This window comes from Ips typographus, linkage group LG9, assembly GCF_016097725.1.
Source record: "Ips typographus isolate SLU linkage group LG9, UJ_Ityp_2.0, whole genome shotgun sequence".
In the NCBI taxonomy this organism is placed as follows: Eukaryota; Metazoa; Arthropoda; class Insecta; order Coleoptera; family Curculionidae; genus Ips; species Ips typographus.
The window spans coordinates 1,208,839-1,226,005 of record NC_138430.1 but is presented as its reverse complement, the minus strand read 5'-3'; the positions used below and the strand labels follow the sequence as shown (position 1 = coordinate 1,226,005).

Below are 17,167 nucleotides of genomic sequence, written 5' to 3'. Positions count from 1 at the left end.
AATCTGATTACGAGGGAATCTAAAAAAAAAAACAAAATAAAATTAGGTACAGGGTAAATTACCTTTAATAGAATAAGTCTAAGAATATTGTAGTCTTATGATGAAATTATTATTTATTTCAAAATTAACTAGGTTCGCTTTGCTTAATTTTTATGAAATATTAACATTATTTTTGCCATATAGTCCTGGCCGCTTAAGGCTGTAAAACCAAAAGAAGAAGAACATTATTTTTGATGTTTTTCATTGGCAATTCCAGTGCAAAGCTATTGGATTATATTACACTCTATCAAATGCCATTGAAAATTGTTACATGGTGTAATGCACCAGTACCTACACTAGTATTGCAATTTGCGAGTGAAAAACGCCAATATGGAGAGCATACTTAAAATGCTTATAATACCTAAGTTTATCTGACATATTCACTATAAGATATACTATAAGATTTTGTGTAACGAATGAATGTTTGTAGGGCGAGCGCAGCGAGGTCCTACAAATTGAATGAGCATGTTTTAAGCTAAGTTAACTGTTTTTATTCAAACTAACATTAATACTAAAATTCCAATATTAACATTCACTGAAAAGTGAAAATCATTGCAGTTTACAGTGTTCTTTTATGTTTAACACAATATGACAATATCATCATTAGGTGATTCAGTAAACTGCATTGCTGAACCTCTAATGCTAATATGTCTTACGAGTATATGTAGCCTTATCTAAAAGCATGCTAAGAAATAGTAGTCATATTTTTTAATAAAGTAGTTTGTGGTGAGTTTAAATATTAGTTCTAGAAACCTCTTATATGAGACAACATCTGCCTATCAAGTACTATGATTGTAAAGAAAACATATTGTGCTGCTGCAATGTTCTTTTAAATCCATAAATCCAATACTTAATGAATCTAAATTTTTAGATATTTCGTTTAGTCGAACTTACCCCTTTCTATAGATACTATCTCAGAAGGAAAGAAATGTCTCCACTCTGTGAAGATGGACTACTTTAATGAAAAGCGGGAATCAGATAGTAATACCAAACCACAGACAACGCCTGTAATCCCTTGGGTATTAAGTGCATATTGTGCACCCGAGCATCCACTGTGACGTCACCCGGCGTATCGCATTGAGAAAAGAGGTTCCGCTGATAGACCATCTTGGATCTGTGATGATGTCAAATGCCAACTTGTCACACTGCTGTTTGTTTTTGTTTTTGTGTTGTTGTGTCAAAAAAATGTACATGCAGCTGAAATAATTATTGTATTTTTATTACAATAATCCAATACTTGGCGAAGATTATTCACTAAATTCAAGTAAATGTATATTTATCAATGGTGATAGCCCAGGTAAGATTACAATGGCAATTTCATACCTAACCTGAATAAATTCTGCTGATGCATCACTTGTATACATTACTAAAAATTTTTCTAGTCTGACAAGTTTTTAAGGGTGGTTCAACTAACAAATTGGTCCTATTTCACAGATCTGTATCCTGTATATGCTGAATACTTCACTAATTTTCCATGTGGATGAGAAAATACAACTTTTATGAAGAAATTGACCTAAGCGAAGAACAAATTACCCACTAAGAAGATTGCAACAAATTAATCAAGTTGAAGAGTGAAATTGTGTGCAATGGGTTCAACTACTTACATTAGAACAGTGAATAAAAAAGCAAGTTTTAAGGTCAGTATATTGATTTTACTTAAATTAACATTCAAATGAACCCAATGCAGTTTTCATTATTGTTTTATGTTTAACACAATAATTAATATTATACTCTTTAACATTTTAATAAACTGCATTGCTCAACTTTGAGTTAATATGTATTATGCAGTGTCTCTATGTATTATGCAGTGTAAAGTAGGTACTGCATAAATTTGATGAAATGGAAGGGACTTAAGCCTAGTTTATAAAACAAAATTTAATTTTAGTAATAGTATTTATATTAGTACTAAGAATAGAACCAATGTTATGACGGAAGGAGTTTATAGAATAAGTTATTTAAATTTAGAATTAGTAATAACTGAATTCACTTTAAAAACCAACATTTTTTATGGCTAATACTAAAATTAAATCTTTTTGCCTTTTTCGCACCTGCAGTATGGTTAACCTGGCATTGACAGATGAATATTATCACAAAAATTATAGTTTTTAGGTACATGATTTTATTAACTTTTTCGTTTTCGTTTTGGGTTCCGGCTTAAAGAAAAAGGATTGCAGCTACAAGCTACAACTTTTTATTTAATATTTACTATTTATGTACTGGCACTTGTCAGTCTATATGTCATGTAATAAATAACCTCCATAAACTTATCATTTATAATCACCTTCAAGTTTTACAGTGAATACTGTTCACGCAAAAACATTTAGTGTGCTAATTGTGTATGCTAAACAAAAGTGGCAACACCGCGCGCTGCTTCCAGACAGACTGTGGTGGCGTGATGTGGTGGCAGCGTTGTAATTCTCGCGTTATTCTCTCTCGCGAATGCAGACAATACACGTTCACGCATTTTATTTACTTAGTTGTTGTATGTTTTTCAACTTTAAATTAAACAATTTTAATACAGTCCACTCTCGTATATAATTCAATTTCACGACCAATCCACGATTCTACATATCCACGTCAACAAATACTAATACTTAAACTAAATTTTGTTCTATAAAGTGGGCTTTACTTTTTGCAAAAACACTTGGAACCTTATTTTCATAGGATGTTTTGGATTCTTTGAACAATTCTTAACATATTTCATGCAACATACTCCATACTGATATTCAATTGTTTTTAAACAAATGTCAAAAACACTTTTCAAAATTATAGGTCCCACAAATTTTACTTAACTTTTTACTAAAAAAATTAAAATCAGCTGTTCAAAATGAACTGTTACAACAACAATAACCAAGACGGTTTACTATCATTTTACATTTGTTTTTAAATGTCATTAATAATTTTTGGGGATGTTAATCTGATTTATTTGAACATTATTGGTTTCAAATTATCAATATTTCCAGGACAATTGTGGTACAAGTTGCATGGAACAATACATTTGTTTCTAGAATCCAAAATACAATAATAAAGAAGTGTTGCCATTTAAAAGATCAAAAATATTTTAAATACCCAGTTTTGGCCCTGCATAATTCCAATTCATATAACACAAGCCGCAGTTAATAAAATTAAAAACATCCAAGACTTTTGGTGAAAAGTTAGTCTTTAATTTCATTGAACTTATGCAGTATGCATGTTACAAAAGCACTGTATGTAGTGTTATCTAAATGCATGTTTGAAGGAACAGTAATAATCCAATTCATATAAGTGTCAATTTTTCAGATCAAATGATGGCTACGAAATTACTTATATGATACAACATTTGCTTATCTAGTACCATAATTGTAAAGCAAACATACAGGGTGTTACAAATTCGATGCATTAGCCGAGGCATTAGCATTGCTATCTCAGAACTCAAAAACTCAAATTTCTATTTTATTTTTTTACCACTTTAATCAATGGCACCTTCTGGAGGCACTTTTTTATGCTCTTCAAGAAAATAGTTTTAGTTTTCAGCTCAGATGTAACGTTTTTAGATACCAACATCAACTTCAAATTTTCAAATACGGACCTCAACTTTTTATTTCATTTTTCAGTAGCCACAGACCTTCTGAAACTAATAATGTGTCACACTTGTCAAAAAAATAAACCTAGTGTACCTACTCGTATTATGTATTTGGTATTTTAAGATTTTTTAAAAAATTAAGGGATTGAAATTGATATGTTGTCATAATGAGTAGATAATTTAGTTTTATATGATTTAATAATTAGGTTTATTACTCTTTCGAAAAAGAGAGAGAGTTTCTTATGGTACTTTTCATTTATTTAAAAAAAAAAGTTTTTGGTTAGTTATTTATTTTTCAGATACTCAAATGTTTGAATTCGAGGTTGAGTTTTGATGAAACAGCTTAATCATATCAAACTAAATTATTTACTCATTATGATAACATATGAATTTCAAATGCTTATTTGAAAAAAAACAAATACTTAAGTACACTAGGTATAATTTTTTGACATTATTATATTCGGGAGGTTGGTAGCTACTAAAAAAAACGAAATCAAAAGTCCCGGTCCGTATTTTAAAATATTAAGTTGATGATGGTATCTAAAAAACTAAACGTTGTAGCTAAATACAAACATTATTTTCTTAAATAGCATAAATTAATGCATCCAGAAGGTGCAATTGATTTTCCAAAATAATCAATAATAAAGTAGTAAAAAAATAAAATAGAAATTTGATTAATTGTTTTTGTTGGATATCTCCGGATGTAATAAAAACAATTTTAATTTTTTTTTACCAAATTATTTAGTAATAAAATGAGCAACTTTGCCTCCATTTAACTAAAGCTCTATCAACTATACTTTCTGAGATAGCAATGCTAATGCATCTAATTCGTAATACCCTGTATTTGTGCAGCTGCAATGTTTTTTTTAACAATCCAATACTTAATAAAGTTCAATTTTTTGATATTTTGATTATTTGAATTTACCATTTTCTATAAATATGGTCTCAGATGGAAAGTAGTGCGTACATTCTGTGAAAGTCAAGATAGAGAGAGTAGAGATAGTAGATTTCTAGTTTCTACTGTTCAATGTAAAAAATAATATAAAAAGTTTCAAGTGCATATTGTGTGTGACGTCACGCGGCTTATCACTTCCATCTGTTGTTATGTCAACTAAAGTTGGAATTTGTCACTTTGCTTTTGTTTTTATTTTGTTATGTCAAACAGATTCCCATGCAGCTAAAATAGTTATATTTTTAATTTTAATACAATATTTCAATAATAGTTGAAAATTGTATAATTTCTAAAATCAAGTAAATGTATATTTTTTGAAGGACATAGAGCCTGCTGGTCCAGGTAAGATTACAATACCAATTTCATACTTAACCTATGTATTTAACCCTGCTGATGCATAATTACTACACATTTTTCTTGTCTGGCATTTTTTAAGTATAATTCAAGTAACAAATTAGCCCTATCTTACAGATCTGTATATGGAATATGCTGAATACTTCACTACTTTTTCATGTGGGTGAGAAAGCATAACTTTTATGAACAAATTGACTTAAACAAGGCTTAAATTACCCACCAAGAAGTACTACATTAGAACAGTGCATAAAAGAGCAAGTTTTAATGTTAGTTAACTATTTTTACTGAAATTGACATTAAAATGAGAAGCATTGCAGTTTTCATTATTGTTTTATGTTAACCCAATAATCATCATTATTTAATTTGGTAAATTGCCTTTTTGAACGTCATTATATTTAGTGTTATCTAAAAGCATGTTTAAAGTAATAGTAATAATGAGGTAGTTTACAGTGAGTACAAATGATGAACTCAAGACACCGCTTGTATGAGACATCTTCTATCTTATGAGTACTATGATTATAAAGCAAACACCTTTGTGTAGTTGCAGTGTTTTTAAAATAAGTAAATTTTTCTGAATTTTTAGATAATTTCATTATGCAAGTTATTCTTTTTTTATAAATAATATCTCAGATAGACAGGAATTAATATTAAGGTTGATTTGATTATTTTAATCAGAGTAAACTGTTTGGGTAGCTACAAAAAGTATCTTGTAAAACTGTGACAGTCCCAATTTTCTTTGTTTTATAATATAACACCCTGTATATTATTGAATTTTTAAATTTACTCATTGATCGATTGACCAGGAAGACTTGTTACATCTAACGTGCACCGTTTTGTAATCTTTGTTTTTTATAAGCTATGTGATAATATTAGTTTTAATTTAGGATGGGCAATTTTTTTTAAAACAAAAATTAGAAGTGTTTTCTTTTTGTTTTGACTATGCAGGGTGGAGCATAAATTTGTGGCAGAAAAAATATTGGTATTTTTAAATAGAACCACATTTTTTAATACATTTTAAATTCTACACTTAATTCTTAAATTTTTACCCTATACAGGGTGTCCCATAACTATATGACAATCTCTGGGGAGCATACAGGGGAGGTCAAAATAATATGATTTATTCATATAAACATTTTTCCTAAAGTCACTCCTAAGGGAAATATCGAGCCCCAAAGAACTGCCTTCCAATTAACGTTTTTGGCCGTAACTTCTGAACCACTTTGTAATGTAAAATAATAATTAAAAAATTAAATTAAATTAATAAAAAAATTAATAATTAAATACTTATTCAATTAACGAGTATTTTTCCATATCTTTCGTTATTCTACACATAAACTTTGAATACTAATTTACATAAAAAGCTAGTTTAACGAATATTTTTAATAACATTGTGGTTTAAGCAGTTCAATGAAATCGATTTATCTCGAAAACCGTTTATTTTATCAAAATAAAAGAAGAGTACAATTTTTCGATAAAAATGTCAAGAGTATTCATTAATGGCGTTTGTAGCTGAAAATAATGACAGCTATCAAAGTTTAAGCAAATTTTGTCTTAGGTACCAGTTAGTTCCTGTCTTTCTGCTAAGACGAGATACCTGGTTTTGATGTCAAATAGAAGGTCTCTTTCGATAAAACATTAAACCCAAAAATCATTACAATATACAAAGTGGTTCAGAAGTTACGGCCAAAAACGTTAATTGGAAGGCAGTTCTTTGGGGCTCGATATCTCCCTTAGGAGTGACTTTAGGAAAAATGTTTATACAGTGCGTTTTTTTTAACGCGCAACATAGGATTTTACGTGTTAAATTTTTAAGCCCATGTTAGACCATGTTGTTTTGGAACTACAAGTGTAAAACTTGACGGGTGTGTGTTTAGTACCCTGAAGCTTAAGTAAGTTTACCAATTCGGTCTAAAAAGTGTTTACAAACTAACGAAAAATCATCTTTTTTCGAAAATATTTTATCTTTCCATGCTCCCTGTATGCATGGTAGGTGCTTGTTGTTTTTGATACTGGCAGGGCAGGTAGCAGGTAGAGTGACATATTTATTTATAACGTCAAAAGAGCATTTTATCATTGTTTGGGATACTGTTTGGTTTCAAACTGAGGTCACTTTGAACAATTTATTTTAATAAATACTTCTTCTGTACTTAATTCTTGATATAAAGTTAATATTGGCATTTTGACCACCCTGTTTTACTTACTATGCCAAATTTTACCTGCTACCTGCCCTGCCAGTATCAAAAACAACAAGCACCTACCATGCATACAGGGAGCATGGAAAGATAAAATCTTTTCGAAAAAAGATGATTTATCGTTAGTTTGTAAACACTTTTTAGACCGAATTGGTAAACTTACTTAAGCTTCAGGGTACTAAACACACACCCGTCAAGTTTTACACTTGTAGTTCCAAAACAACATGGTCTAACATGGGCTTAAAAATTTAACACGTAAAATCCTATGTTGCGCGTTAAAAAAAACGCACTGTATGAACAAATCGTATTAGTTTGACCTCCTCTGTATGCTCCCGAGAGATTGTCATATAGTTATGGGACACCCTTTATAAAGGGTCTTACAAATTCGATGCATTAGCATTGCTATTTCAGAAACTATTGTTGATAGAGCTTTAGTTAAATGGAGACAACGTTGCGCATTTTATTGCTTAATAATTTGATAAAAAAAAATTCAAATTTTTTTATTACGTCTGGAGTAAATTCCAAAATAATCATTAATAAAGTGGTAAAAAACAAATAGAAATTTGACTTTTTCGGTTTTTGTCGGAAATCTCTAGATGTAATAAAAAGTTTTGTTAAGTATTTAGCTGAAATCGGTTAAAACACGTTGACGTTTTTTATGTTCTTGTCGTAATATTATTTTCTTTGTTTCAGATATTCTCCCGGTGAAGCGAGATGCATAAAAAGTCGTACAGGGGAATGCTGGAATTCTTATTTATTTTACTAATAAACTAAAAATTGGGGCGCGGGTTGTGTGTAGTTTTATTTACTATTTCGATTTGCTGTTATGCCATATGTAGCATTTTCCTATCCACAATATTTGGCCGCATAATTTTTATTTAATGTCCGACTAAATGGGGATGTATTAAAAGAATTGTCATTCCTTTAAATGTCAATCTACGCATGGCGAACTGAGTAACTGTGCAGAAGTTGACATTGGAATTGAACCAGACCAGCAATCAGTCATTAATATCTATCAAACGTACAATTTATTTTCCAACTGATTAACATCCTACAGCAAAATTAGCTTTTTGTGTCTGCCCAGTTCCGAATTATATCGAAGAATCAAACTTTTATTACGTGTGTTCTCTAAGAACGAGCCATAATGTTTATTATTAGAATTAAAAAAAAACGAGTTTTTTAATGTGTATACAAACTTGAACGTGTTTGAAACACTCTTTGAGAAGTAAATATAAAATCAATCTGTTCACATGACTTGAGTCATGATCCGAGATATTACTACTCGGATCATGACTTATTCTGTTTCTGGTTTTTGTTTTAATGTTTGTCATATGGGAGAATGCCCTTTCAACATCTGCATTTCCATGAGGAATAATTAATATTGCGAGAGCAATTTTGGAAATATTTTGAAATATGTATTTTTCGTTAAAACTTTTAAGTTCACTTAATTCACTCCAAAAGCACACCATCGATTTTTGAAGAAGTTGTTGTTTTTCTTCTACTGAAAAGTAGTTTTTTATATTTGCTACCTCTAAAAAGGCCAAACTTGTATCTGCAACGTGTTTAAACTTTTCTAGTACTAATTGAATGTTTGTGTTGATGTTTTCATTGAATGTCAGGTTTAAAAGAATTTTTGGTTCAAGAAAATCAAGTTTATCTAACCACGTTTCTTTTACCGGAAATCGCTTAACCGATTCCGTAGCCGCTTTCTGGTAAAAAGTTAAACATTTTATCTTAAATTCCTTTCAATGTTTCCACCATTGATTTGCTGAGACCTAACTGAAGTTCATCCAGGCTCACCAAGCATTGAGGATGATAGAAATTTAGTCTAAACAACTGATCATCACTGAGAAGGTCGGGTTTTACAAAATTTCCACATAATTGTCTAAGAAATCTTTTGCTTTCTTGACTAATTATAGGAAATAACACTTTTTCAGATTGAAATAAAATGTTAAATTCATTAAATAGGGGTAAAATGTAATTCAAAAACTCCAAGTATGCCTTGACAAAAGGATTTGAAAATTCGCTGTAAATTATATTGGCAACAGAATTTTTGTCCTCGAAAGCAGCTAATCGAAATAATTCGCTTAGTACCTCCCATTGGCAAATAACACGATTCACGCAACTAGATAAAGACAGCCAGCGAGTTTTTGCTGGTTCCAGCATTTTGTGTTTTTCTTTTTTAAAATATGATTGAAATTCTTCTAATACAGATTGTCGTTTAGGACTTCTGGAGAAGTAAGCATAAATATTTTGTAAAAATGCTTCCAGATTGCTTGGTAAACATTCAGATGCTGCAGATGCTACTAGATGGGCACTATGACATATACAACTGCTAGCTATGATTTGTTCATTTTTATTAAATAAATAAGTCTTAAATGACTCTTTTGCCCCCATCATAACGTTTGCGTTATCTGAACAGTATCCGACTATGTTTTCAAATTTTAAGTTAAAACTTGTTAAACAGTTTTCAAATAGCCTAAATAAACCCTTGGCAGTTCCGTCATCAGCACCAATTCTTAAGCAATCCAAAAGTTGAGTACTTAAATTATTATTATTATTTATAAACCTTACCAAAATACATAACACTCTATTATTTGAAACATCTGAACTTTCATCTACTAATACTGAGAAATGCTTTTCCCTTAACATGCGTTTCAAATCATCGCATATTACGGGAGATATGACGTTTCTGACAATTAAGCTGCATTTGGTTCTGCTTAACTTAATTTTACGGCTTAATACGGAGTCTTTAAAAATAGTTTTAGACATACTAACAATATGCTGCACCGAATTAAAACTAAAATTATGCGCCACAACTAAAAGGGAGTATTTTAAATTAGCTAATATTACTTCTTTACTGGCATTTTGTTCTTCAAATAACGAAGTGATGGTCTTTGAGTTGGATATTTTTCTTGCGTTTGAAGTGTTTAGTCGTACGGGAGTGTTTCAACAAATCCGATTTCTTTGTTGACAAAAGTACATTGCAGCACTTACATTTGGCTTTTCGTATTTCGTTTTCTACCAACCATCCTGAGAATTCCGGATATTCTAGCCATTTTTTCGAACACTTTTGCTTCCTAGAAACTGATTTCTCTTTCTCATTAAGACGTTGCCTTTTTGCTTCGTTAGTTTTCAATACATCTTCATCAGCAACTTCAGAATCACTGTCGCTAACAGATTCTTTAGAATCAGACACTAAAAGTAAGAAAAACAAATATTTTTTTCATAACCTGTTCATAATAGAAAATATTAGGTCTCCTACCTGCTTCACAAGTCTTCGATGTTGATGGCAAGAAATACTTTGAGATATCGCTCATCGCACAATTTTTTGATATCCATAGAAATGGGAGGAAGCATCACTGCTGCTCATATACGTTCGACCAACCTTTTATTATATTACGTTACGATGACATTTTATCAGTAATATTATTGATATTTTATGATTATTTTACTTAAATCAAAAAGTCGCTACATATCACCATTTTTTCGTAAATCGCCGCTACGATTTCAGACAATTAAAAAGTCGCTATTTTAGCGACAAGTCGCTACGAATGGCAACCCTGGATCTGTTATTTTCTATTGGAAGTAGAACACAGTTTTGTCTTGGGGTTTTAAATTTACTATCTTCATTAAAAATAACATGACGAGAAACTTTTATTATATGCGTCACAGGATCATACAACCTGTAATCCCCTTCATAACCTACAAAAACATACCTCTCGCTTTTCTTATCCAGTTTGGTTCTTAACACATTGAGTGCCGCATGAAGCCAATGTGGTCTCACATTAACTAGAGACAAATAGGCCGCGTGAGACCAATGTGGATTCGCACCCACTGACTTACGATTTTGCCGCGTGAATCCAACCAGGCTTCACACACTGCTTTGCAAAGCATAGGTTGTCAATGCGCACGGCCTGTGGGTCCTGAAACAGCTTTCGGCCTGAAGGAAAACGGCTTCACGCGGCCTACAAGTCATTGTTAGGGTTACAGATTCATTTTTTCAATATAACGAAAAACATTATTTATTTATAAATATAATAAATTAAAATAAAAGTACTACTACTACTACAACTTATAACTAATGAAAGAGAATATTGTTACGGTTTGGGCCTACTATGCTCGATACTCGATGAAACCGATGCGCCGCAATATCTGGCCGGGCGCGTATTAAAGTAGGCCACACAGTTAGGAAGCGCTACCTGGAATATTCTTGAATGGTCAAGGCAACCCGCGAAGCGTTTCGCGGTCATTCTAGAACGTGGTTTGCGAATATAAAAGACGCGGTCTCGACCGCAGTAGTAGTGTATTTGGGAACGCGGTAAAGTTTAAATAGCGAAGTAATTGTGGAATTGTAGTAGTGTTTTTTTAGTAGCTGTGTTAATTATTGTACGGAGTGTTTTGAAGTGTAAATAAATTTATTAATTGTTGAGTTAAATTGACTTTGTGTGAACCCACGGGAAAACCGTAACAATATGTATCTATCTGAACAAATTCAAACTTTGGTCACCACATGAATTTCAAAGAAACAGTCAAGACAGTAATGCTTATTACATTCAATGCACTTTAGCGGCACTTGTGGTGCTTTTCGAGACGCTACGTTTCGACCTGATGTATTTGCCATTTCGCTGTAACACTTAACACAACGTCGACGATTAGCCCTCCCCATGTCGACTCTAGTTTATGTTGATTAGTTTTCTCTTGCGACTCTTCATTTCTTACTTCCTCATTAATTTTTAGTAGTCCCTCAATTATTTCTTGTCGAAAGTCTGTTATTGACATTGGGCTTTTACTAATTTCTTGATGAGCTACAAATGCATTTACCAATGCAGTACCGGTTAGCAGCTCAATTGCTAGTTTTCGGTACCACTTCAATCCTTTACGAAGGCAGGCGTTGTATGATTTCATCTGGTCGGATATATCAATATAAGATTTATATTTGTTGTACTTTACAACGTTCTTCGGCTTCTTCACTTCTTGACCTCTCCTTTGTACGCTGATCATCTCGTTTGCATACCGAGTACTCAATACTAACACGTCTCTTCGGTCTTTCCACTTCTGGACAACGATTCCTTGCTCGCACTCTTCAGCTACACTTTCACCAACCTTCAATTTGCTTTGGATAACATTTTTCGGATTGAGTTTTCGGTTTTGTCGTAGGGTTCCGATCAAATGGGTTTCACGCTTTAAAAGTTCAAGAGCCAAACTTACAGAAGTGTAAAAGTTATCTGTGCATAGTGTGCGACCTTTGTCCAAAAGGTTTTCCATTAGGTCCAAGACCACTCTCGCTGCCACTGAATTGTTTGCATTTTTCGACTTTCCACAGTATATTTGGAAGTCGTATGTGTACCCACCAGCCAAACAGAGTTTGAAAAGTTTTATTCCAAACTTGTGCCTCTTGTTACTAATGTAATGTCGGAATGAGAGACGGCCTCGAAAAGGTACAAGTGTTTCATCAATGCAGACATATTCTGAGGGAATTATCGACCGCTGAAATGATTCACGTAGCTTTTCTACTAACGGTGAAATTTTGTGCAGCCTATCTTCTGATGGTTTCTCGTTGTCGTTGAAGTGTAGAATTTTTAGTAGCAGCTGAAATCTGTTTCTTGACATAATTTTGGGTACAAAGTTTTGATAAATTGTTTTATGCTGCCAATATGACTGCAGTCTCGGGAATGATCAAACACCGATCCAAATAATAATGCCAAGAAACTTCTCGATTTCCTCGGCATTTGTTGGTTTCCATGTAACAACACGTGCTTTGGGGAGAGCATTATTTCGAATGCATAATTCAGCATATTTATTCGTTTCTGTTACCTAAATAAATTGAAAACATATTGGTGGACCGATCGAAATAAAAAAGACGTTTGTTGTACTTACAATTAGTTGAATGATATCATCGGTTACAAAAAGCTTGAAAAATTCGTAAGGGGATTTCAAAAAAAAATCGTACAAATGAGGTAGAAAGCCAGAAGATGTTTCTTTGAAGCAAATGGGCTTCAAATATTGCCCAGTAGCCGGTTGCCATTTTATTTCGGAACTTCTTCGGAGTTGTTTTCAATTTCGTTATCGTCGAAATCAAGGTTTGTAAATGCATCAATAACATCCTGGATAGTTTGTTCAACGGTATTTTGTATAATTGTAGAAGACGAAGAAATCACTGTTTGTTGAGCAGCAGTAGTATGAATACTTGTAGACTGACAAGCTTCGGAAGACAATATGAGATCCTGGGTAGGCGTTGTCCTCTTGCGTTTTTTTTTTAGGTGAACAGAATGTTTCCGAGCTCGTTTCGGGCGCTCATATTCATCCGAAGTTGCATCAACTTCGAATGCACTTACTTCTGTTTCTTCTTCAGACAAGATTTCTTGCCAAAGTTCCTCTAAACGTTTCTGTTGCTTTTCGATACTCGCAAAGTATTTGCACGACTGAATCCAAATACCAAGACGCCCGCCGCGACGTACTACACCCGTCGACAATAACTTGCAGGTCTGAACTTGAATATGCGGTGACACATTGGTCTCACACGGCCATTGGAAACAAAACGTTATTTAATGGCCGCGTGAGACCAACCTGTCACCACAAAAATAAATGCCAAAAATAGACATTTTGATAGGTGATATAGTAAAATTTAACCTAGATAAAACATTTTGGAAACACCTAAAATACATTTTCACAAAAAGAAGTTGCGGCCTGTGGGTTCGCTTTTTGTCTCTCCATGGCGGCACTCAACGTGTTTTAAAGTGCCTGGTGTTAACAAATAGGCTTCACAACCAAAAACTTTGGTGTGTTGTAAGTTAGGCCTTTTACCAGTCCAGTGTTCATAAGGAGTGGTTTCGGACTGCTTTGTAGGTGTCCGGTTCAGCAAATACACAGAAGTATTTACTGCTTCTGCCCATAAAATTTCAGCCAAATCCTTGTCAAATAACAGAGCTCTTGCAGACTCCATTATGGTCCTGTTGTCTCACTCACAGCGACCATTTTGCTCCGGTGTATAAATACCTGTAGTTTCTAAAATACTGTTTTAGTGACTCATTTATATATTCTCGCCCATTGTCTACCCGCACTCTTTGAACTTTGTGCCCAAATTTAGTGTTGCACAAGGAAATAAAGTTCTTAAAACATTGGGTTACATCACTTTTATGTCTAATAAAATTTACTGACATGTAGCCTGTATAATTGTCTTTAAAAAGAACATAGTATTTGGATCCTCCAATACTATCTTCACTCATCGGTCCACAGACATCGGTGGAAATGAACTCACCTCGTTTTGATACATGGTTTTCAGTGTTTTAGAATTTAAGTTTGTGTTGCTTGGCATATACACAGCTTTCACAAAAGAAATTGTCATTTATGTCTGTTATACTTATTCCACTTACAAGATTCTTTGTGAATAGTTTCTTAATGTACTTGATATTTAAATGTCCGAGTCTTTCATGCTATTGTTTTAAAGTCCCTGTAGAAACTACATTTACCTCAGTAATTGCATTTTTATTCTGTAGGCGAATCAACACTCTATAAAGGATGTTTTCGTAAGGTACTGCAGTAGCCACCACTTGGCCACTTTCAAAAATTTCGGCCTTCTGGTTGTCCTTAAAAATAGTAAAACCTTTATTTGTTACTGCACCTTCTGAAAACAGATTTCTCCTTAAGCCGGGTACAAGCCATACGTCTGTCATATCGCCTTTACACCAAGTCCCATTTACAAACTTCTCTATCAAAATTTCTCCGATTCCTTGAACTGGAAGTTCTTTATTATCGCCGAGTTTTACGAATAAGTTTTGAAGTTTTCGAACTGATGTAAACATACTTTCCGAGTGACACATGTGTCTACTAGCGCCACTGTCTAAAATCCAAATGTCACTACAGTCAATGTCAACTTCAGGCACACTGTCATCACTGTCTTCAATGTTGAAAGCTCTTCCATTTGCAGTGTTGCCAGAGTTACCACTTCCACTTTGATGTCTAGCTCGACCACTTTCATGTCCAGTATATCCAGGTCCAGGAAAAACTGTCCCGCGCTCTCGTTCATTGTCATTTTGTCCACCTTTGCTGATTCTATGAGTGTTACCTCCTAATTGTTGCCTTTTCGGACATCGGCAATCCTTTGCAAAATGTCCCCTTTTTCCACAATTATAACACTTCACATTGGTTGACGGTTTTCTTTGTGGAGGCCCTGTATTTCTAAAATTTCTATTGCCAAACTTGTTCATTTGTGTGGCAGCTAAAGCATAATCTTCATTATGTTCGCTTGTACTTAAATTTCTTTCTTCATCAAGTAATCTCGAGGTCAAGTTTTCAATAGTCTGTCTAGCTTCATCCATAGACAACCAAGCTTGTCGGAATGGACCATATTTTGGTGGAAGAGTGCTCATTATTTTTGTTATAACAGCAGTGTCACTCAACTGGTCTCCTGAATTTTTAATTTGCATTGCTAGATTTTCAACCTTTGAAATATGCTGAGCCATTGAATCTGTGGGTAGCATTTTGTACTGATAAAATTGTTCGTGTACCAACATTTTATTTGTCTCCGTTTTTACGTCATAGATCGAGTTTAACTTGTCTAAAACTTGTTTACTGGTCTCACAGTTTTCTATTAGTGAAATTTGATTTAGCCCCATTGCTGCAGTTATTATACACATTGCCTGAGCATCTTTTTTATTCCACAATTCACCCTCTGCAAATACTTCTGGTTTCGGGGTACTGCCATCTGCAATTCCATACAGGCCTTTAGCTCGTAGGGCTATTATCGTAGGTTATTTTAAAAAAATAGTGTTTGAGCTTATACAAGTGCACAGTTATTATGGTATTATATTCTTCTTATTGTTTTAGGTTGCATTAATAATAGGTGTATCTGGAGCTTGTCGGACGGACGAATTAGTGAAAATGAAAATGTTGGATGTTACTTTTTTTGAAGAAAAAATTTCGGTTGAGATTCCAGATTCCATAACACATACAAGTAGATCATTTCTAATTACTGATCCAATATGGGTGAAGATCGTTCGAGACTACATAAATTTGAGAGAAAACATAGAAATCGATAGACTTTTTGTTCAGCTTAGAGGAGGAATAGCAAGAAATCAACCAATTGGGCACAATACAATAGCTAATTATTCCCAAAAAATTGCTACTTTTTTGAATTTAGAGAACTCGAAAGGCTTTACAGGACACGCTCTAAGAAGAACCGCCGCTACGTTACTAGTCAACAGTGGAGCAAATGTACTCCAATTAAAAAGGTTGGGAGGATGGAAATCTAGTACTGTGGCAGAAAGTTATGTGGATAGCTCAATGGAGAATAAAGCCAAAACTGCCGTTATGCTGTCCCAACGTGCCATGTCTTCTGAAGCTGTTGCAAGTAGTTCACAAACCTCAGTCATTCAGCGGCAAATTAATTTGTCGACCAAAGAGACAACTGTTGGAGACGTCAGTGCTGGTACTGGCCTAAATATTTCTATAAACACTTATAATAATTCAAATGTAACCATTAATTTCAATAAGTAGTTTGTTTTAGTTTAGATCATATTAATTTTAGTATTGTAATGTTTCATAGGCATTATAACCGTTAGAATGCATACAATTCGAGTTGTAATCCAGGACATTTTTCTCAATTTATTATTTGCGAACTGAATATCGATCCGACTTTATCTGACATCAAAAATATTAACAATCACACAATTTTAGAGGGCGGGAAATGAGGGCGGGAAGTGAGGGCGGGAAGTAGAGGTGCGCAATATGATACTTCCTAACCTTCAATGACGTTAGTAATGACAGCATTACATATATGGTTGTAAATAAAACAATAAATCCAATAATGAATATAAATTTTTAGATATTTCGTTTAGTCGAACTTACCCCTTCATATAAATACCATCTCAGAAGAATGTAATGCCTCCACTCTGTGAAGATGACTACTTTAATAATACAAAAATAATATTAATACAAAACCACGGGCAACGCCCGATTGTGCACCCGGGCATCCACTGTGACGTCACCCGGCGTATCGCATGGAGGAAAGAAGTTCCGCTGATAGACATTTTGGATCTGTTATGATGTCACATGCCAACTTGTCAC

At 33.4% G+C, this 17,167-nt stretch overlaps 1 long non-coding RNA gene across 1 annotated transcript; it reads left to right on the top strand.

Moving 5' to 3' along the window:
* Positions 1 to 211: 211 nt before the first annotated feature.
* LOC145733692 (uncharacterized) lies at positions 212 to 8,245 on the top strand. Its single transcript, XR_014179258.1, has 3 exons — positions 212 to 1,336; positions 1,474 to 1,676; positions 7,793 to 8,245. It is a non-coding gene; the product is annotated as an uncharacterized LOC145733692 (long non-coding RNA).
* Positions 8,246 to 17,167: the final 8,922 nt, after the last annotated feature.